Source organism: Oncorhynchus keta, chromosome 8 (assembly GCF_023373465.1).
Source record: "Oncorhynchus keta strain PuntledgeMale-10-30-2019 chromosome 8, Oket_V2, whole genome shotgun sequence".
Lineage (NCBI taxonomy): Eukaryota > Metazoa > Chordata > Actinopteri > Salmoniformes > Salmonidae > Oncorhynchus > Oncorhynchus keta.
This window is the reverse complement of record NC_068428.1, coordinates 13500802-13519258: the sequence shown is the minus strand read 5'-3', so window position 1 is coordinate 13519258 and position 18457 is coordinate 13500802. Positions and strand designations below refer to the sequence as shown.

The following is an 18457-nucleotide window of genomic DNA, read 5'->3' as shown; positions in this document are numbered from 1 at the left end:
AACTATACTGAACAAAAATATAAAAACGCAGCATGCAACATTATCAAAGATTTTACTGGGTTTACCGTTCATTTCAGGAAATCAGTCCAATGAAATAAATGCATTAGGCCCTAAAAAATAATAATAAATAACTAAAAAAAATAATAATAAAATTTCACATGACTGGGACTACAGAGATGCATCCATTGGTCACAGATACCTTAAAAAAGAAAAGGTAAGGGCGTGGATCAGACCACCATTTCCCTCATGCAGCACATTGCATAGAGTTTATCAGGCTATTGATTGTGGCCATGGCTGTGAGCATTTGCTGGATATTGGCAGGAACTAGAACATGCAGTCAAATGCGTCGATCCAGAGCATCCCAAACATGCTCAATGGGTGACATGTCTGGTGAGTATGCAGGCCATTGATGGACTGGGACATTTTCAGCTTCCAGGAATTGTGTACAGATCATTGTGACATGCTGACATGCATTATCATGCTGAAACATGAGGTGATGGCGGGGGATGATTGGCACGACAATGGGCTTCTGGATCTCATCACGGTTTCTCTGTGCATTCAAATTGTCATCGATAAAATTCAAATTGTGTTTGTTGTCTAACTTATGCCTGCCCATACCATTACCCCACTGCCACCATGGGGCACTCTGTTCACAACGTTGACATCAGCAAACTTCTAGCCCACACGACTCCATACAGGTGGTATGGAGTTGGGAGGCCGGTTGGAGGTACTGCCAAATTCTCTAAAACGATGTTGGAGGTGGCTTATGGTAGAGAAATTAAATTCTCTTGCAACAGCTTAGGTGGACATTCCTTCAGTCAGCATGCCAAGTGCACCCTCCCCCAAAACTAGAGACATCTGTGGCATTGTGTTGTGTGACAAAAACGCACATTTTACAGTGGCCTTTTAATGTCCCCAGCACAAGGTGCACCCGTGTAATTATCATGCTATAATAAGCTTCTTGATATGCCACACCTGTCAGGTGGATGGATTATCTTGGCAAAGGAGAAATGCTCACTAAAAGGGATGTAAACAAATTTGTGCACAAAATTTGAGGGAAATACGCTTTGGGTGCGTAATGGAACATTTCTGGGATCATTCATATAAGCTCATGAAACATGGGACCAACACTTTCCATGTTGTGTTTATATATTTTGTTCAGTGTAACTGGCCAGCATGGTGTACAGGTCTTCTAGCAGACACTACGTAATGCTAGTCCTGGGTGAGACTATTGAAATGCTGCCAGGAGAGCAATTTATGAAGTGGTGTTTGGTGGCATGCAGGAGGAGTAAACAGTGTGTTTGCCATGCTGTGGAGAGACTCTGATCACACTGTGCCTGTGTGTGTGTGTGTGTGTGTGTGTGTGTGTGTGTGTGTGTGTGGTAGAGACACTCTGGGAGGAGGAGGAGAGAGGCAGACATCGAGGCGGGATGCTGCTATTTTTGGCCTTGCCTGGCTGCAAGGAGGGAGTCTGCTGATGAGCAGAGCAGAGGTGGAGAGGACACAGACAGGGGCTGCTGAGCAAGGAGATGAGCATGTTGATCTATTTACAGCTCTACCTAGCCCTGTGCTCCATTCATACACCACTGTATAGCCTGTACTGTACGTGTGACTGTGTGCGCGTGTGTTAGGATGCTGCTCATTAACTACCCTCTGTTTGGATACCCGCCCACTGCCACCCCCTCCTCCCCTTACGCCATCCTCCTCAAACCCCCTCCATCACAAACACACACTGCAATTTAGGTACAGCGATAATGCACACCGGGTCCCTTCAATCATCCATCCTTCAAAGTGCCTATGTTTATTCTCTAAAACAAAACAATTTGCAAAGGCGTGAGGGTAGGCGCGTTTCTTTATGGGCACCTAACCCGCTTTCACTCAGAATAGTACACTGCCGCAGCTTCCTGCTCTGCACTCTTCCCTGTTCTTTGCATTCCACAGTTGGCCACGTCTCCGGATCGGAGTCTGACACGACTGACACAAAAACCTCTCCGGTCCTGCCTGAGATTCCACAGAGTGGTAAAACCAGGAACGGCTGTTCACTCACTGACCACCCTGTTCTGTAAGGCCTCGTCCTCCATTCGTTGAACACTGAACAGCTCCTATACAGTGGTTTAACCAGGCGTATTCACCACGGACTGCATCCAGATCGGATTCTGAACACAGGCCAGTGTCTTCAGCTGTGTCCTCAAGCCTCCAATAGGAAGGGAAGCCCTGAAATGCTTCCACTCTCAGTGTGTCACAGGTTCCATTGTGTCATCGCTAGGAGCCAGAAGCCTCCCTGGCTGAGGTGACTTCATGCTGGGAGAGAGACTGTGGTGGTCCCCGGGCCAAACCTGGAGCAGACAGCAGAATCCTCCCTGTGACTGCACTGTGTTTTCCCTCTCCACAGCCAAGGCCCATCCTGGCAGACCGCTTGACTCATGAACACAGAGTGGAGCAAACAAGTCACTGGACGTCGATTCCCAGCTCTCAGCGAGGGATTTCCTACAGCATTCCCAGTCGTTCCTTCCCATGTCCTGTACCCAGTCCAGTCCTGAGGCAGACAAAAGGCCCAAAAGTCTCTATGAAAATCTCTGCAAGGGGATTCATAGATCGTTCCCAGACAGCACCTTATCTACAGTCCTGACTGAGGCATGAAACACCTCGAACTCTTTGTGAAGCTCCAGACGAGAACAAGCGGTCTCCTGCTGGGTTCAGTAAAGACATCCCTGGCACTTCAGCGTGTTGAGGAACAAACAGACCAGACGGCCCTGCCAACCAGTGCCAAGCAGGAGTCTTAACAGATGGCCAACCACCTAGCCTCACGCGGGAACCTGCGGAACACACACCCACCCACGGAAAAACAGCAGAATACAATATCACGTTTTATTTGGTCTCTGACTGAGGAGTGTGTCACAACAGCACATTCTTCTCCACACCTCATGGGTATAGGCCTATGTTGTGAGAATCCATCCTAGTGGAAGATGTAGGTGGCTGGGCAGTGAACATGGGCCCCATTCTGCTACCATCCATCTCCGGTGTGGGATACAAGTGGCGATAACAGGCCCCAGTTCATTCATCCATCGACCCTGTGATGATGGCACTAACGATCCCGGTACAGCGGATTAACAGCACAGGCCTCCATGCCCTCTGGTGTGTCAAAGCAGGGGCACGCACACAAAAGTGTTTGCGCTGCAGTCATTTAGCTGTGGCGCGGCACCGCGGCAAAAATCATTGCCACTAAGGCCAAAAAAAAAATACGTCGCACTAAATAATATTTTGAAGATCCGAGAACAGTGAAGTCCACATGGACTTTTCCTCTTTAAACAAAGAATAGAAGAAAAAAAACAAATGACCCCAATAGTAGAATAGTATATCTATTTACCTAGACAACTTGTTGTTGTGTGTGCTATGTGAGAGAAATAGGCTTTTCCTCTCAAGGTGTATTCCAGTTGTGAATGCCATGCAGAACGAGGCTCAATGCAATGACGGGAGAAACGTTTTAAAATGGCCTTTGCTAAAAAGAGGGAGATCCTACTTTATTCCTGAGTGCATAGGGGAGAGTGGGGCTAAATGTACAACGTGTCTATTGTAGGGTAACTTGGGGTAAAAACGCCACAATACCTCAAATATATTTTTGAGGGCGTAACTTCAATTGTGGTGAGACATGAGTTTTTTTGTTTTTTGAGCAAGAGTGGCAACCAGGGAAAGTGTTCGGGGGAAAATGGTGACATGATGTGGTATCTGGGAGTAGTACAGACAGTGTTTTACCCCTGGTGGCAGAATACCCCACGTTCATGCAATTTTTTGGAACATAAAATTCATCAATATGATGCTAATTAGTTACAAGATCACATTCGGGAGCTCCCAAGTGGCGCAGTCGTCCAAGGCACTGCATCACAGCGCTAGCTATGCCCCTAGAGATTCTGGGTTCGAGTCAGGGCTGTCGCAGCCGGCCGCGACTGGGAGACCAACAATTGGGTCCGGTTTAGGGGAGGGTTTGGCCGGCAGGGATGTCCTTGTCCCATCTCGACCTTTGCCTCTCCTGAGTCCGTACGAGAGTTGCAGCGATGAGACAAGACTGCAACTACCAATTGGGAAGAAAAAAAAAGAGTTGAATCAGTCATAGAGCCCATTGCCCTTTAAAAAAAAATGTAAACGATCACAATCGGGATCTAGCTAATGATTAGCCCAATAGGGTAAATGCAGATGGGCTACTCGATCCTTCAATTATATTTATTTATAGCCACTTTGCTGCATCAGTTGGGCCACAGGTGATAATGCTATTTGCTTATGGTATACCTGATAATATGAATGGGCTATATGTTGGGCTGGGAATTGCCTGGGACTTCACAATACGATATTATCACGATACTTTGCTGCTGATATGATATGTATTGAGATTCTCCCGATTCTATATAATATTGTGAATCGATACTGTGATTTTATTGCGATTCGATGTTCCAACCCTATTGCTCATCACATGTCTGATGCAGAGGGACGAGAGGGAACCATGAGAACATCACATTTTGATCGGTCATGGAAACAAAAGTGCTGAAAACAAATTAGCCTCATTTTTAAAAAGAAGTTGGAGAACAAGCTATGAATGACAAATACTGGCGTTTTGGTGCAGGTACAGCCAACTAGCGCAAAAATAATATTGCAATATTGTCAAAATGATACATTGTCAAAAATAATATCCCGATATGTAACTATCCACCCCCCCTCAAAATCACTAGCCATATGCATGGTCCAATACTTTAAAATGATTTTAGCAAACAATTTTAACAATATGTTATTGGGCTCATTTCATTTTGGAGTGAAAAGTCAGCAGAAGGGAGCTTGTCATTCCTTCTCCATAAAAATGCTGTGACCTTCTCCCCCACTGATACACATATTTCCAGAGAAAACACACAAACACACACACCACAACAACAACCCTGGGGGAACAGGTATATACAGCCAAGCAGTCAGAGACGTCCCACGGCGGGAAGGAAATACTATGACTGGGGAATAAGCAGGATAGTAGGTCCATCAGCTGGACCACTAAGACCGCCGTAGCAACATGCCTGTACGGACGCTTCTTCATCCAGGGCGAGTCATCGCTGCACAGCTGCCCAATGTCAGACGTGGTGAGAGAGACAAATCGAGGACCTTTCAATGAGCATCACCTGCACCCCGGCACACCTGTCTCAACCAGTCGCATTAATCAGGTGGGCTAGAAGGGTGTGTGTGTGTGTGTGTTTGTGTGTGTGTATCTGCCAGACCTGTGCGATTAGTGCGACGGCAGCCTGTCGATCGATGTCCTGCCAGCTCTGGCTGTGCTCACACAAACATGTTCAATCAATCAAAGTCTGCACGTCCAACCACCTCAAGAAGTGACGGCAGCAAGTGAGCCATAAGACACAAACACTGAGGAGGTGAGGTGAGGAGGCCAAATGACTAACATTCCACGGGGAATGTCTTTATCAGCGGGATAGAATGACAGAACGGTAGCGAGAGGAGGAGGAAGAGAGATGGAGAGGGGCTACAGTCCGGTTCACTAGCACTGCAGTGGGTGACCATCGCAGTGACACGCGCAAGTCCACAGAACCCCAGTCCCGAGACAAACAGACTGAACCAGGATGTGGTTTCGGTGGTTTGACCTTCGCTCCCTCGCCGCTCTGTGTGTTATTGTGGTCCAGTCCTCTCGCCTACTCCATGTTTATTTGTGGCCCACTAATACCAGTGGCCCTCTGAGCCTGCCCCCCCTCCCTGCCCCTAGCTACAGTAGAGGGGGAAGAGAATTACTAGCAGGCTGAAGAACTCTGCCACCAGGGCGGCTTCATTCCCACATAGTCCAGACACAAAGCCACATCTGTCTGACCACAGACCCAAGCACTCTGCTTAACGATGAGGAGCGTCAGAAGGAGGACAGACCAGAACAGCCTGAGGGCAGCAGGACAGAACCCACTGTAGATGCGATGACAACTGGAGGAGGAGATGGAGTGGAGAGAGGGGGCTGTGAAGTGCAGTATGCTAGTATGCCAACACTGAGGTAGAGGCCACACATCCAAACGACCTGTCCAGTCAGATTAGAAAGCACCGACTTCTCTCTCTCCCTGCATCTTCACTAATGTTTGCCACCGTGTTGGAGCTCAGGTATGTGACCGTGGCTCAGGGTGATGAAGGAGGGGTGTCAGGGTGATGAAGGAGGGGTGTCAGGGTGATGAAGGAGGGGTGTCAGGGTGATGAAGGAGGGGTGCCAGGGTGAGAGGCCGATGAACTTGACAGGGTCAGGGAGGGTAGAGGCCAGGGAGGGCAGCTCCAGTCCCACACGCATCACTGACCAGCCCCCCCTAAACAGGACACAGGAACACAATGTGACATGACACCCGTCTCTGACACTGGAAGAGAGGGAGTAGCTGTGGAAAAGGGAAGGTGGGGGGAGATTAGGAAGAGAGAGAGAAATTGGATCTGCAGGAACTGATTGAACAGTAGGTAGAGGAGAACAAAGGAACTGAAGAGGGAGCACGGGGAGAGGGAGAGCACGGGGAGAGAAAGAGCGAGAGAAAGAACAAGACAAAGGAGAGGGGAAGAGCGCGAGAGAAAGAACGAATGCGAGAGCAAGAGAGAGAGGAAGGGAGAGTGAAAGAGCGCGAGAAGAGCGCCACAGACTGTGACCAGCGGGCAGGGTATCCTCCATGTCTGCGGCTCTCAGTCTGACAGCAGTGTGTAGACTAGCCTGACGACACACACACACACACACACACACACACACACACACACACACACACACACACACACACACACACACACACACACACACACACACACACACACACACACACACACACACACACACACACACACACACACACACACACGACAGGGAATGAACAGCGTCAGGCAATGACTTCTCTCCCTGCATCTTCAGGTATGTGACTGTGGCTCAGGGTGAACTTGACAGGGGCAGGGAGAGTAGAGCACAGGGAGGGCAGCTGCAGTCCCACAAGCATATCTGACCTAGTCACATTCTGACCGGGGTCCCCCCCCTAAACAGGACACAGGAACACAATGTGACATGACACCTGCAGGGACAGGTCACCTCTGACACTGAAAGAGAGGGAGTAGCTGTGGGAAAAGGAACAAAAGAAGTGGGGGAAATTAGGGAAGAGAGAAATTGGATCTGTAGGAAAAGATTGCACAGTGGGTAGAGGAGAACAGAGAGAAAGGCCGGCGTAGGCAGACCTCGCTCTCAAGAGAAGACATTTTGTGGGCAGAGTGCACACAGCCTGGAGGTGGAAATTGAGCTGCACTTCCTAACCTCCTGCCAAATGTATGACCATATTAGAGACACATATTTCCCTCAGATTACACAGATCCACAAAGAATTCAAAAACAAACCCAATTTCAATAAACTCCGATATCTACTGATTGAAATACCACAGCGTGACATCACAGCAGCAAGATTTGTGACCTGTTGCCACAAGGGCAACCAGCGAAGAACAAACACCATTGTCAACACAACCTATATTTATGTTTATTTATCTTCCCTTTAGTACTTTAACTATTTGCACATAATATAACATTTGAAATGTCTGTCTCTTTTGGAACTTTTGTGAGTGTAATGTTTACTGTTCATTTTGATTTCCCTTTTGTTTATTATCTACTTCACTTGCTTTGGCGATGTAAACAAATGTTTCCCATGCCAGTAAAGCCCTGAGAGAAGAGGAGAGAGAGAAGAGGAGGAGGAGGAGAGAGAGAGAAGAGGAGGAGGAGAGAGAAGAGTGACCAGCGGGCAGGGTATCCTCTGTGTTAGCAGCTCCCAGTCTGACAGAAGTGTGTAGACTAGCCTTACGACACACACACGTCAGGGAATGAACAGCATCACCGTGGACACACAATCATGCAGTATGTATGACCACACATGCTGCTGGTTGACCATTAGCCTGGGCGCTTCTGTACTAACAAGCAGTCCGAATATTCCAATCCAGGCCATTGAAAGACACACACATTCAGTGTTAGAGAACGTAAATATTCATTTAGTCTGAAACTGCCAAGCAGTCTGGACTGGAGAGTGACTGAAATTATAAATATAATGACAAATGGATATCCTTGTTCTACCATTGTTCGACGGCGGTCAACAGAAAAAAAGGAGACTGACGGTGTCGGAATCTGAATTGAACTTTGCTATGAAATAATATAATATGCAAATGTCTTCCCTTGAGATACTAAAAATGTAAGAGATGGAATCAAATGAAGCTATTGTGTTTTCAGCCTAATGTGCTAGCTAGACCAAGTGTTGCACATGATCTACTGTAGGCTAGTACTGTGGCTAATATCAGGATGGCCGGAAGCCATCTCTATCAAAAAGAAAGAACGAAAGAGAGAAAGAGAGAGAAAGAGGAAAAAGACAAGAGGAAAAAGAGAACGAGAACGAGAGAGAGAGCAAGAGGAAAAAGAGAACGAGAGAGAGAGAGCAAGAGGAAAAAGAGAACGAGAGAGAGAGCAAGAGGAAAAAGAGAACGAGAGAGAGAGAGAGAGAGCGAGAAAAAAAAGAGAACGAGAGCAAGAGAAAAAAGAGAACGAGAGCAAGAGAAAAAAAGAGAACGAGAGAGCAAGAGAAAAAAGAGAACGAGAGAGCGAGAGAAAAAAGAGAACGAGAGAGCGAGAGAAAAAAGAGAAAATCCTCTGCATTATTATTAACAGCAGACTCGTACATTTCCTCAATGAAAACAATGTACTGAGCAAATGTCAAATTGGCTTTTTACCAAATTACCGTACAACAGACCATGTATTTACCCTGCACACCCTAATTGACAACCAAACAAACCAAAACAAAGGCAAAGTCTTCTCATGCTTTGTTGATTTCAAAAAAGCCTTCGACTCAATCTGGTATGAGGGTCTGCTATACAAACTGATGGAAAGTGGTGTTGGGGGTAAAACATATGACATTATAAAATCCATGTACACAAACAACAAGTGTGCGGTTAAAATTGGCAAAAAACACACACATTTCTTCACACAGGGTCGTGGGGTTAGACGGGGATGCAGCTTAAGCCCCACCCTCTTCAACATATATATCAACGAATTGGCGCGGGCACTAGAAAAGTCTGCAGCACCCGGCCTCCCCCTGCTAGAATCCGAAGTCAAATGTCTGCTGTTTGCTGATGATCTGGTGCTTCTGTCACCAACCAAGGAGGGCCTACAGCAGCACCTAGATCTAATGCACAGATTCTGTCAGACCTGGGCCCTGACAGTAAATCTCAGTAAGACCAAAATAATGGTGTTCCAAAAAAGGTCCAGTCACCAGGACCACAAATTCAAATTCCATCTAGACACTGTTGCCCTAGAGCACACAAAAAACTATACATACCTTGGCCTAAACATCAGCGCCACAGGTAACTTCCACAAAGCTGTGAACGATCTGAGAGACAAGGCAAGAAGGGCATTCTATGCCATCAAAAGAAACATAAACTTCAACATACCAATTAGGATTTGGCTAAAAATACTTGAATCAGTCATAGAGCCCATTGCCCTTTATGGTTGTGAGGTCTGGGGTCCGCTCACCAACCAAGACTTCACAAAATGGGACAAACACCAAATTGAGACTCTGCACGCAGAATTCTGCAAAAATATCCTCAGTGTACAACATAAAACACCAAATAATGCATGCAGAGCAGAATTAGGCCGATACCCACTAATTATCAAAATCCAGAAAAGAGCCATGAAATTCTACAACCACCTAAAAGGAAGCGATTCACAAACCTTCCATAACAAAGCCATCACCTACAGAGAGATGAACCTGGAGAAGAGTCCCCTAAGCAAGCTGGTCCTGGGGCTCTGTTCACAAACACAAACACACCCTACAGAGCCCCAGGACAACAGCACAATTAGACCCAACCAAATCATGAGAAAACAAAAAGATAATTACTTAACACATTGGAAAGAATTAACAAAAAAACAGAGCAAACTAGAATGCTATTTGGCCCTACACAGAGAGTACACAGCGGCAGAATACCTGACCACTGTGACAGACCCAAAATTAAGGAAAGCTTTGACTATGTACAGACTCAGTGAGCATAGCCTTGCTATTGAGAAAGGCCGCCGTAGGCAGACATGGCTCTCAAGAGAAGACAGGCTATGTGCTCACTGCCCACAAAATGAGGTGGAAACTGAGCTGCACTTCCTAACCTCCTGCCCAATGTATGACCATATTAGAGATACATATTTCCCCCAGATCACACAGATCCAGACCAGTGAAGAACAAACACCATTGTAAATACAACCCATATTTATGCTTATTTATTTTATCTTGTGTCCTTTAACTATTTGTACATTGTATATATATATAATATGACATTTGTAATGTCTTTACTGTTTTGAAACTTCTGTATGTGTAATGTTTACTGTTCATTTTTGTTGTTTTTCACCTTATATATTTCACTTTGTATGTTGTCTACTCACTTGCATTGGCAATGTTAACACATGTTTCCCATGCCAATAAAGCCCTTGAATTGAATTGAATTGAGAGAGAGAGAGAGAGAGAGAGAGAGACAAAATGAGAGAGAGACAAAATGAGAGAGAGAGACAAAATGAGAGAGAGAGACAAAATGAGAGAGAGACAAAATGAGAGAGAGAGAGAGAGAGAGAGAGAGAGAGAGAGAGAGAGAGAGAGAGAAAATGAGAGAGAGAGAGAGAGAGAAAATGAGAGAGAGAGAGAAAATGAGAGAGAGAGAAAATGAAAGAGAGAGAGAGAAAATGAGAGAGAGAGAGAGAGAGAGAGAGAGAGAGACAGAGAGAGAGAGAGACAGAGAGACAGAGAGACAGAGAGACAGAGACAGAGAGAGACAAATGAGAGAGAGAGAGACAAAATGAGAGAGAGAGAGAGAAAATGAGAGAGAGAGAGACAAAATGAGAGAGAGAGAGACAAAATGAGAGAGAGAGACAAAATGAGAGAGAGAGAGAGAGAGAGACAAAATGAGAGAGAGAGAGAGAGAGAGACAAATGAGAGAGAGAGAGAGAGAGAGACAAAATGAGAGAGAGAGAGAGAGACAAAATGAGAGAGAGAGAGAGAGACAAAATGAGAGAGAGAGAGAAAATGAGAGAGAGAGAGACAAAATGAGAGAGAGAGAGACAATGAGAGAGAGAGAGACAATGAGAGAGAGAGAGACAATGAGAGAGAGAGAGACAAAATGAGAGAGAGAGAGACAAAATGAGAGAGAGACAGCAGCAAGATTTGTGACCTGTTGCCACGAGAAAAGGGCAACCAGTGAAGAACAAACACCATTGTAAATACAACCCACATTTATGCTTATTCATTTTATCTTGTGTCCTTTAACTATTTGTACATTGTATATATATATATATAATATGACATTTGTAATGTCTTTACTGTTTTGAAACTTCTGTATGTGTAATGTTTACTGTTAATTTTTGTTGTTTTCACTTTATATATTCACTTTGTATGTTGTCTACCTCACTTGAGAGAGAGCAATGTTAACACATGTTTCCCATGCCAATAAAGCCCTTGAATTGAAAATGAGAGAGAAAAGAGAGAGAGAGAGAGAAGAGAGAGAGAGAGAGAGAGAGAGAGAGAGAGAGAGAGAGAGAGAGAGAGAGACAAAATGAGAGAGAGAGAGAGACAAAAGAGAGAGAGAGAGAGAGAGAGAGAGAGACAAAATGAGAGAGAGAGAGAGAGACAAAATGAGAGAGAGAGAGAGAAAAATGAGAGAGAGAGACAATGAGAGAGAGAGAGAGAGAGAGAGACAAAAGAGAGAGAGAGAGAGAGAGACAAAATGAGAGAGAGAGAGAGAGAGAGACAAAAAGAGAGAGAGAGAGACAAAAAGAGAGAGAGAGAGAGAGAGAGAGACAAAACGAGAGAGAGAGAGACAAAATGAGAGAGAGAGAGAGAGAGAGACAAAATGAGAGAGAGAGAGACAAAATGAGAGAGAGAGAGAGAGAGACAAACGTGAGAGAGAGAGAGACAAAATGAGAGAGAGAGAGAGAGAGAGAGACAAAACGAGAGAGAGAGAGAGAGACAAAATGAGAGACAAGACAAAATGAGAGAGAGAGAGAGACAAAATGAAAGAGAGAGAGAGAGAGAGACAAAAATGAGAGAGAGAGAGAGAGAGAGAGAGACAAAGAGAGAGAGAGAGAGAGACAAAACGAGAGAGAGAGACAAAATGAGAGAGAGAGAGAGAGAGAGAGAGACAAAATGAGAGAGAGAGAGAGAGACAAAGAGAGAGAGACAAAAGAGAGAGAGAGAGAGAGACAAAATGAGAGAGAGAGAGAGACAAAAGAGAGAGAGAGAGACAAGAGAGAGAGAGAGAGACAAAATGAGAGAGAGAGAGAGAGACAAAGAGAGAGAGAGAGAGAGAGAGATAAAAGAGAGAGAGAGAGACAAAAGAGAGAGAGAGAGAGAGAGACAAAATGAGAGAGAGAGAGAGAGAGAGAGACAAAACGAGAGAGAGAGAGAGAGAGAAGAAGAGACAAAAGAGAGAGAGAGAGACAAAATGAGAGAGAGAGACAAAAAGAGAGAGACAAAACGAGAGAGAGAGACAAAAGAGAGAGAGAGAGACAAAATGAGAGAGAGAGAGACAAAGAGAGAGAGAGAGATAAAAGAGAGAAAGAGAGAGAGAGAGAGAGAGACAAAACTAGAGAGAGAGAGAGAGAGACAGAGAGAGAGAGAGAGAGAGAGACAAAAGAGAGAGAGAGAGAGAGAGACAAACGAGAGAGAGAGAGAGAGAGAGAGAGACAAAACGAGAGAGAGAGAGAGACAGAGAGAGAGAGAGAAAAGAGAGAGAGAGACAAAAGAGAGAGAGAGAGAGAGAGAGAGACAAAATGAGAGAGAGAGAGAAAAGAGAGAGAGACAAAACGAGAGAGAGAGAGAGAGAGACAAATGAGAGAGAGAGAGAGAGAGGCGAGAGAGAGAGAGAGACAAAACGAGAGAGAGAGAGAGACAAAACGAGAGAGAGAGACAAAATGAGAGAGACAGAGAGACAAATGAGAGAGAGAGAGACAAAATGAGAGAGAGAGAGAGAGAGACAAGAGAGAGACAGAGAGAGAGAGAGAGAAAACAGAGAAATGAGAGAGAGAGACAAAAATGAGAGAGAGAGAGAGAGAGAGACAGAGACAAAAGAGAGAGAGAGAAGAGAGAGAGACAAGAGACACAAAGAGAGAGAGAGAGAGACAAATGAGAGAGAGAGAGAGAAAAAGACAGAGAGAGAGAGAGAGAGAGAGAGAGAGAGACAAGAGAGAGAGAGAGAGAGAGAGAGACAAAAGAGAGAGAGAGAGAGAGAGAGAGAGAGACAAAATGAGAGAGAGAAGAGAGAGAGACAAAATGAGAGAGAGACAGAGAGAGAGAGAGAGAGAGAGACGAGAGAGACAAGAGAGAGAGAGAGACAAGACGAGAGAGAGAGAGAGAGAGACAAAACGAGAGAGAGAGAGACAAAATGAGACAGAGACAAAAGAGAGAGAGAGAGAGAGACAAAACGAGAGAGAGAGAGAGAGAGAAGAGAGAGAGAGAGAGAGAGAGAGAGAGACAAACGAGAGAGAGAGAGACAAAATGAGAGAGAGAGACAAGACAGAGAGAGAGAGACATGAAACGAGAGAGAGAGAGAGAGAGAGAGACAAAACGAGAGAGAGAGACAAAGAGAGAGAGAGAGAGAGAGAGACAAAGACAGAGAGAGAGAGAGACAAAAGAGAGAGAGAGAGACAAAGAGAGAGACAGAGACAAAAAGAGAGAGAGAGAGAGACAAATGAGAGAGAGAGAGAGAGAGAGACAAAACAGAGAGAGAGAGAGAGACAAAATGAGAGAGAGAGAGAGAGAGAGACAAAGAGAGAGAGAGACAAGAGACAAAGAGAGAGAGAGAGAGAGAGAGACAAAACGAGAGAGAGAGAGAGAGAGAGAGAGAGAGACAAAAGAGAGAAAAGAGAGAGAGAGAGAGAGACAAAAAGAGAGAGAGAGAGAGAGAGAGACAAGACAGAGAAAGAGAGAGAGAGAGAGAGAGAGAGAAAAAGAGAGAGACAAAGAGAGAGAGAGAGAGACAAAACGAGAGAGAGAGAGAGACAAAACGAGAGACAAAAGAGAGAGAGAGAGAGACAGAGAGAAGAGAGAGAGAGAGAGAGAGACAAAACGAGAAGAGAGAAGAGAGACAGAGAATGAGAGAGAGAGAGACAGAGAGAGAGACACAAAACGAGAGAGAGAGAGACAAAGACAGACAAACGAGAGAGAGAGAGAGAGAGAGAGAGACAAAACGAGAGAGAGAGAGAGAGACAAACGAGAGAGAGAAGAAGACAAAACGAGAGAGAGAGAGAGAGAGAGAGAAGAGAGAGAGAGAGAAGGAGAGAGAGACAAACGAGAGAGAAAAGAGGGGGGCGAGAGAGAGAGAGAGACAAAACGAGAGAGAGAGACAAAACGAGAGAGAGAGAGAGAGAGACAAAGAGAGAGAGAGAGAGAAACGAAAGAGAGAGAGAGAGACAAAGAGAGAGAGAGAGACAGAGAGAGAGAGAGAGACAAAAGCAGAGAGAGAGAGAGAGAGGCGAGAGAGAAAAAAGAGAGAGACAAAAGAGAGAGAGAGACAATGAGAGAGAGAGAGAGACAGAGAGAGATAGAAATGAGAGAGAGAGAGAAAAGAGAGAGAGAGAGAGACAAAATGAGAGACAGAGAGAGAGAGAGAGAGACAGAGACAAAAGAGAGAGACAAGGAGAGAGAGAGAGACAGAACAAAGAGAGAGAGAGAGAGAGAGAGAGAGAGAGAGAGAAAGAGAGCAAATGAGAGAGAGAGAGAGAGAAAGAGAGAGAGAGACAAAACGAGAGAGAGAGAGAAACAAACGAGAGAGAGAGAGAGAGAGAGAGAGAGAGAGAGAGACAAAACGAGAGAGAGAGAGAGAGACAGACGAGAGAGACAAAACGAGAGAGATAAAAGAGGAGACAGAGAGAGAGAGACAGAGAAGAGATAAAATGAGAGACAGAGACAGAGAGAGAGAGAGAGAGAGAGACAAAAGAGAGAGACAGAGACAGAGAGAGAGAGAGAGAGAGACAGAGACAAAATGAGAGACAGAGACAGAGAGAGACAGAGACAAAATGAGAGACAGAGAGAGAGACAGAGACAAAAAACGAGAGAGAGAGAGAGAGAGAGAGAGAGAGAGAGAGACACACAAAACGAGAGAGAGAGAGAGAGAGACACACAAAAATGAGAGAGAGAGAGAGAGACAAAACGAGAGAGAGAGAGACAAAACGAGAGAACAAAAGAGAGAGAGACAAAACGAGAGAGAGAGAGAGACAAAACGAGAGAGAGACAAACGAGACAGAGAGAGAGAGACAAAGAGAGAGAGAGATAAAAGAGAGAGAGACAAAACGAGAGAGAGAAGACAAAATGGAGACAGAGAGAGAGAGAGAGAGAGAGAGAGAGAGACAAAACGAGAGAGAGACAGAGAGAGAAGAGACAAAACGAGAGAGAGAGAGAGAAACAAAGACAAAAACGAGAGAGAGAGAGAGACAAAACGAGAGAGAGAGAAGACAAAACGAGAGAGAGAGAGAAACAAAACGAGAGAGAGAGAGAGACAAAAGAGAGAGAGAAGAGAGACAAAACGAGAGAGAGATAAAAGAGAGACAGACAGAGACAGAGAGAGATAAAATGAGAGACAGACAGAGAGAGAGAGAGAGAGAGACAGAAACGAGAGAGAGAGAGAGAGAGAGAGAGAGAGAGACAGAGACAAAAGAGAGAGAGACAAAACAGAGAGAGAGACAGAAGGGAGAGAGAGAGACAAAAATGAGAGAGAGAGAGAGAGACAAAACGAGAGAGAGAGAGACAGAGAGAGAGAGAGAGACAAAACGAGAGAGAGAGAGAGAGAGAGACAAAACAGAGAGAGAGAGAGACAGAGAGAGAGAGAGAGACAAAACGAGAGAGAGAGAGAGAGAGAGAGACAAAGACAAAAGAGAGAGAGAGAGAGAGAGAGAGACAAAAGAGAGACAAAAGAGAGAGAGAGAGAGAGAGAGACACACAAAACGAGAGAGAGAGAGAGAGAGACACACAAAGACAGAGAGAGACAGAGAGAGATAAAAGAGAGACAGAGAGAGAGAGAGAGAGAGAGAGAGACAAAAGAGAGAGAGAGACAAAACGAGAGAGAGAGACAAGAGACAAATGAGAGACAGAGAGACAGAGAGAGAGAGAGAGACAGAGAGAGAGAGACAGAGACAAAAGAGAGAGAGAAGAACGAGAGAGAGACACAAAAGAGAGAGAGAGAGAGAGACAGAGAGAGAGAGAGAGAGAGAGAGACAAAGAGAGAGAGAGAGAGAGAGACAAACGAGAGAGAGAGAGAGAGAGACAAAACGAGAGAGAGAGAGAGAGAGAGAGACAAAACAGAGAGAGAGAGACAAAAGAGAGAGATAAAAGAGAGACAAAACAGAGAGAGAGAGAGAGAGAGACAAAACGAGAGACAGAGAGAGAGAGAGAGAGAGAGACAAGAGAGAGAGAGACAGAGAGAGAGAGACAAAACGAGAGAGAGAGAGACAAAGACAGAGACAAAAGAGATAAGAGACAAAGACGAGAGAGAGAGAGAGACAAAACGAGAGAGAGAGACAGAGAGACAAGAGACAATAAAAGAGAGAGAGAGACAAAAGAGAGAGAGAGACAGAGCAGAGATAAATGAGAGAGAGACAGAGAGAGAGAGAGAGACAAAAAGAGACAGAGACAGAGAGACAGAGAGAGACAGAGACAAAATGAGAGACAGAGAGAGAGACAGAGACAAAACGAGAGAGAGAGAGAAAGAGAGAGAGAGAGACAAAACGAGAGAGAGAGACAGAGACAGAAAGAGAGAGAGACAAAGAGAGACAAAACGAGAGAGAGAGACAAAACGAGAGGAGAGAGAGAGAGAGAGAGAGACAAACGAGGAGAGAGAGAGAGAGACAGACAAAAGAGAGAGAGAGAGAGACACACAAAACGAGAGAGAGAGACAGAGAGAGAGAGACAAAATGAGAGAGAGAGACCAGAGAGACGAGAGAGACAAAAGAGACAAGAGAGAGAGAGAGAGACAGAGAGAGAGAGACAAAACAGAGAGACAGAGAGACAGAAGATAGAAGAGAGAGAGAGACAGAGACAAAACGAGAGAGAGAGACAAGAGAGAGAGAGAGAGACAGAGAGAGAGAAACAAGAGAGAGAGACAAAGAGAGAGAGAGACAGAGACAAAAGAGAGACAGAGAGACAGAGAGACAGAAGACAGAGAGAGAGAGAGAGACAAAACAGAGAAGAGAGAGACAAAGAGAGAGAGAGAGAGAGACAAAACGAGAGAGAGAGAGACAAAACGAGAGAGAGAGAGAGAGAGAAGAGAGAGAGACAAAACGAGGAGAGAGAGAGAGAGAGACAAAGAGGGAGAGAGAGAGAGAGACAGAGACAAAACGAGAGAGAGAGAGAGAGACAAAAGGGCTCCTTGAGAGAGACAAACGAGAGAGAGAGAGAGAGACACAAACGAGAGAAGAGAGAGAGAGAGAGAGACAGACAAAACAGAGAGAGAGAGAGAGAGACAAAACAAGAGAGAGAGAGAGAGACAAACAAAGACAGAGAGAGAGAGAGAGACAAAATGAGAGACAGAGAGACAGAGAGAGAGAGACAAGAGACAGAGAGAGAGAGAGACAGAGACAAAACGAGAGACAGAGAGACAAGAGAGACAGAGAAAACAGAGAAGAGAGAGAGACAGAGACAAAATGAGAGAGAGAGAGATGAGATAGACAAAAAACGAGAGAGAGAGAGAGAGAGAGACAAGAGACAAAATGAGAGAGAGAGAGACACAAAGAGAGAGAGAGACAGAGACAAACGAGAGAGAGAGGGAGAGAGAGAGACAAAACGAGAGAGAGAGACAGAGACAAGCGAGAGAGAGAGAGAGAGACAAAACGAGAGAGAGAGAGAGACAAAACGAGAGAGAGAGAGACAAAAACGAGAGAGAGAGACAAAGAGAGAGAGAGAGAGAGAGACAAAACAGAGAGAGAGAGAGAGAGACAAAACGAGAGAGAGAGAGAGAGAGAGAGACAGAGAGACAGAGAGACAGAGAGAGATAAAATGACAAGAGAGACAGAGAGAGAGAGAGAGAGAGAGACAAAAGAGAGAGACAAACAGAGACAGAGAGAGGAGAGACAAAAGAGAGACAGAGACAAAATGAGAGACAGAGAGAGAGAGAGAGAGACAAAACGAGAGAGAAGAGAGAGAGAGAGAGACAGAGACAAAACAAACGAGAGAGAGAGAGAGAGAGACAAAAATAGAGAGAGAGACAAAGAGAGAGAGAGAGAGACAAAGACAGAGAGAGATAAAATGAGAGAGAGAGAGAGAGAGACAAAGACAGAGAGAGAGAGACAAAACGAGAGACAGAGAGACAGAGAGACAGAGAGAGAGACAAAATAGAGAATGAGAGACAAAACAGAGAGAGAGAGAGACAAAACGAGAGACAGAGACAAAACGAGAGGAGAGAGAGAGAGAGACAGAGACAAAATGAGAGAC

General features: G+C 45.2%; 1 protein-coding gene across 4 annotated transcripts in view; it reads right to left on the bottom strand.

The window, feature by feature from the left end:
* Positions 1–18457, bottom strand: part of rev3l (REV3 like, DNA directed polymerase zeta catalytic subunit) — a 61482-nt gene that overhangs the window by 29335 nt on the left and 13690 nt on the right. The window lies entirely within an intron of this gene.